This window comes from Pollicipes pollicipes, unplaced genomic scaffold (assembly GCF_011947565.3).
Source record: "Pollicipes pollicipes isolate AB1234 unplaced genomic scaffold, Ppol_2.1 Scaffold_4002;HRSCAF=4701_pilon_pilon_pilon, whole genome shotgun sequence".
Lineage (NCBI taxonomy): Eukaryota > Metazoa > Arthropoda > Thecostraca > Pollicipedomorpha > Pollicipedidae > Pollicipes > Pollicipes pollicipes.
The window spans coordinates 35,632,627-35,637,620 of NW_023596420.1; positions in this window are offsets into that span (position 1 = coordinate 35,632,627).

Consider the following 4,994-nt stretch of genomic DNA (forward strand, 5'->3'; position numbering starts at 1 on the left):
TACACCCGACATCAACACACTCATGTGAGCGACAGAGCCAGGGTGAGGAGGGTAACTGGGGCATTGGCGGGATGGTAAGTCCGGTCAGACACCACGAACGGCTGTCTCACCGTACATGGCTACGCATCCCTTATCCACGGTACCCCCCCCCCCCCGCCCCATCTTTTAGCTGGTCATAATGTTTACATGGGGTAAAAACGAAACTAGATACTTTGATCACACGCCCAGATTGGCCGAGATCCCACACAACCGGCGGACTATATTGGTAAGGGCCCGCTAGATAACAACCATTGGAGCCCCATCGGCCTGAACCAATCGACGCAGACTTAATGCATTCGGCGCCCCATCACACTCACTTCAAGCATACGCATCCGCTGGCGACCAGTAATTCTGGACTCGCACAGGGGTCCCCCTCATGTCTCGCGCTTTGACATTATAATTAACCCGCCTGTGCGATTCTTGTCGGGCTAAGTTAAATTTATTTAACGCATTTTAAACACATAGTGAAATCACGTGCACGCCCTTCCTAAAACATATCAGGTTAATCCATCAGCTTGGCACCGACGCAGCTACTGGGCAGGCATCAGGTGTCCGAGGCTGGACGACTCGTTCCCTCGCCTGAGCTCCAGGGTGACAACTCCTTATTTGAACGATGCTCCCCGCGTCGTGTCGATGGAGTGGCCCACCATTCCTTCGGCCACGCCTACCGCTGGCAGCTTTCCGCTACCGCGCATACGCCTTAGGCAGCGCCTTGTCCAGCGCGCAGACGTCGCCTCCGGCACTTCTGCATCCTCGCCTCCCGCCTGCCCGAGTGAGTTTTGCAAGGCACGGCCTCACGGCGTGTCTCTCGGAGGCGTGGAGGTAGACAGTGCGCCCGATGTGACGGTGGAGCCACTTGGCAGACAACGAGCGCCCTACGTGACCTGCGCTACGTCCTACGGACTCCTCGGCCTACGCGCTCTGGAGACTCGGCCTGACCAGGCTGACCATGAATATGTATTTAATCATGATCAAGACTAGCTAATCTAAAGGGCAGCCTAAACGTGCACGAACGTCATGCGAGACCAGCCAACCAGTTAACCTAGGCGAGACAAACAACCACGAATGGGGAGAAGACAACGTGGTCGTGGGGAAACCCGTGCATCCTTGAGGGTCTGGTCGCCCCGAGCTGTCGAAAAAATTAAGAGGACAACGAAAGACAAACGGTCCAACTAGCCAACAGACTAACGCCGTGTCCGAGAGACCCTCACGGCAGGCCGTCGGGGCCAGTACGCCGTGCTTAGCCAACAGACTAACGCCGTGTCAGAGAGACCCTCACGGACAGGCCGTCGGGGCCCGTACGCTGTGCCTGGCCGCGCCGCTGGACCGACGAGGACCGTGACGAGTCGCTGGGCATTCACGATGGTCACATCCAATGGCGAAATCAAGACAGCGTCGGCGCGGGCTAACGAGCGAGCCGCCGCGCCGAAACGCCCGACAGCGGCCTCGGACACCATACCGACCCACGTCGGGCGCGAGCGCCCTTGGGGGGGGGGGGGAGGGGAGGGGAGTTCCCTGTCCATGTCCGGCTTGCTCGCTGTCCCCCCACTCCGCCAGGAGACCAGACCGGTGACAAGATAAGCATAAATGTATGTCTACACTTTCAAAGTAGAACGGCGACCAGTGATAATACCTGGTTTTATTTGTCTAGAGGATTAGCTTTGATAGGCCGGGGGATTAGCTTGGTTAGGTCCTCCATTATAGGACTAACGCTCGGTTCGTCAAAATTATGTGCTTCAGCTGTGTACGCAATAAGATATGTGCGTCCTGCGAACCGGCATAGCATACCCGCACATCTACGATGTTCCACAATTGCGGCGCAGTATTCAAAGCTCGCAGAGTTGGGTGGCACAGTAGCGAAACTCATTGCACCCGCATGTCATTTAACAGTCATCCTGTGCTACTCAGATTAATGGAAACCCATTCAGAGGCATTTGATATTCTCGGCTACCATATGTTCACTTCCTGCAGTAACTGACGTCAATGACTTACGCTCGAGACTGTTTAGAGGCCCGTTGACGTCGTTTTTCCTTTCATTGCAAACGTGGTTTGACCATCCCCTTTCTCAACGCCAATAATCGGCGGGGAAGATGATAGAGCCTGCCCTCTCAATGGCGTCCACTAAATCGACTGTTATGGAAACCAAGCCGGCGCGAGTATTCCTACCACGGTGCTGTCTAAATCCTGCTGACCGATGAAACCCAGCAATGTGCAGTTTCATTACCGATACGCTTTTCGGTACATTTTCGTCGTCATTGGCATGCATCGGTGATAACTTGACTCAAGAAATATCTCACCATCCATATTTTTATGACGGTTGTATCTCACACCCTGTCATGCGCCAGTTAAAAAAGGCATACAGGATGTGTAAGAATTAGTATTGGAAACAATTGGTTTAAGAACCCAATGCTGGAATAAGTGATTTTCAAGAGCTAACCCTCCAGACAAGCACTCTTTAAACTCCCCCCCCCCCCATGAGCGGATAAATGTATGCCCCCATATGCCAACTGCTGAACTGAGCCGATAGGGTATCGAAATCAAAACGAGCATGTTTTCTCGTCGTCTAAGCAATGCGAATACACTGTTGCATTTTCAATCTTCCATTTGCAAATGAGACAAAATGTTCGCACCACATCCCTTGCTTTGTTTTAAATACGAAGGTTCTGTATCCGTGTCAAGAGTGACATTTCATGTAAGGAGCTTATCACTTCCACTGAAATGTATAGCAAGATTGCATGATGCGTGGTCCCAGTGTCAGCAGTTGCAACACTGAGCAGTGCGGGATCAAAGGGAAAAGAGCCGATGTCGTCGGCAAACCTAGCTGTTTTCTTTGTGGTCACTTTTGACTTCTGCTGGCAATCTGGGCCGCTGGCCTCACGTATCTGCTGGAGTTCTATATAAACAGTTATTTTTATACTATTATTGGATGAATACGACTTGACATTTTGCAGTTAAGTTTACCAGTAATAATTTGGATGTGGCGTGTGAAAGATCACCTTTCCTTATAGTCGAACATCTCCCCTAGCATATGATAGCCACCCATGTTACGATGCTATAAATGGCATTGGGCTCAACATGACCATCCTTTTCGGGTCTCACCTGGTTTACATCAAACGTGGCCTTTACCCTAGACCTTCAATACGATGGTCACAGAAGTTTTTTATGCAAAAAGAAGCTTTTTTCGTAGTTAGGAAATTTACCCAAAGGAACATTTTGTCTTATCTACGACATGGCCCATTTAAGGTCCGCATCGCAAGATGGAAGGCTAGCTATTCACAACGAATGTGTTTGGATACATCAGACAACTAACAACACACTGGTTTTATCTATGCTCTGCCCATGTCTGTTCGAAAGTCACTATGGGTATTGGGGTGTCAGACATCCTCATCTGTCGATGCTATAAACATGACCTCATCAGGTCAATGGGCGTCATCCCGTTAGACCCGAGGGACGTCTGGTGAGGGCTGGTTTCACATTTGGAGCCTAGCCTGTGCGCTTGACTGTGGCGGCCGCCGCTCAGTGGCGCTCCTGCTCTTTCGCGTTCTCCCATGGCATCCCGCGGGTTCGGACAGCGATAAAAGTGTGCGGAGCCGAGGGTTCGTCGTGCGTTGCATTGGATTGACACTCACCTTCAGAAATGACAGCATGATAGCTCTGTGGAGTGAGTTCACTGTCAGCTGCTGGTGCTGTTCAGATGTCGGCGTCCATGGGATGGGCGAGGCCTGGCCGCCCGCTCCACCGTTCTACCGATCCTGGAAAAAGATGTGAGGATGTGTGGAGCCAGTCAGCACACAGATCCGGCTACGCCGCTGCGCTCTACCGAATCACACTGCAAACACTCGGCCTTGCACCTGGCACCGAGCCGTGATGCGAGGTCCACTGCTGCGGCCCGCGTGGCAGTCCATAGGCGGATTCAGGCCGTGGTCAGCTGGGACGGCTGTGCCGCCGGTGGCCGTGTCGTGCCGGCGCCGCGGTGGAGCTGTGCAGCCCACACGTCATGGGAGACCAAGCGGTTGTCGGGCCGGACGGCGACGACGGCTGCGGCGCTCCCGAACGGAAGGGGCACCGACTGTCGCCCGTTTCCCGCCCGCGCGCCATTGCCGACCTCTCGGTGTCGCCGCTCTGTGTCACGCCTCGGCCCCGGACGCTCCCGGTGCCGGCTCGCCTGGCCATCGGGCAGACCTTGCAGTCAGCACGCACCTCCCGCACCAGTTGCCGGCCAGCGGGCACGCTGACGGTCGCCCACGCAAACGTCCGGTCGGTAGTCCCCGAAACACTGTGGTCTTCGGACCGTGTGCAGCCATGACGTGGACGTCACGTGCATTATCGACGCGTGGCTGGTCGACACAGTCGCAGACAGGATCCTGGTGTTTCCCGGCTGCAGGTTGGTGTGCAGGGACCGGCAGACCCGGTGCCGCCGGGGTCGCCCTGCGGCCGCGAGCCGCGCTGGTGATGTTGTAATCTCGTGTCGGGAACACTTCCATTGCAGCGTGTTACCACCCTTCAGCGCCAGTGCAGCATGCGAGCCGCTGTGAGTGGCGCGGAGTGGCGGTGGCAATTCCTGGCCACCGTGGGCGCTATGTATCGTCCTCCACCTCAGACGACTTTAGACGGCCTTGACAGGGCATATGGCCGACTAAGAGCGGCTGTTGCCATCGATGTGCGCAATCAATCGGGAGATGCGTTTTTCTGTTTGTTTTTTTTTTTGTCTCGGTGACTTTAATATTGACTTGATGTGGCCCGACATTCCATTCAAGTTCCTCTTACATTTATACATTTGAATCCTGTTCTGTATTATTTGTTTTTTTATTTCATTTTTATTTTGTTTTTTTACTTTTAATTTATGTATTCGCCCTTGGCGCATATTCTGTTGGGACGCGCAGAATAGCGCAGAAACGCGCTTTGGTCCAAAAGTCACGGTCGAGCTGGTAGCGGGCAGCCATGGCGTCCCGCCC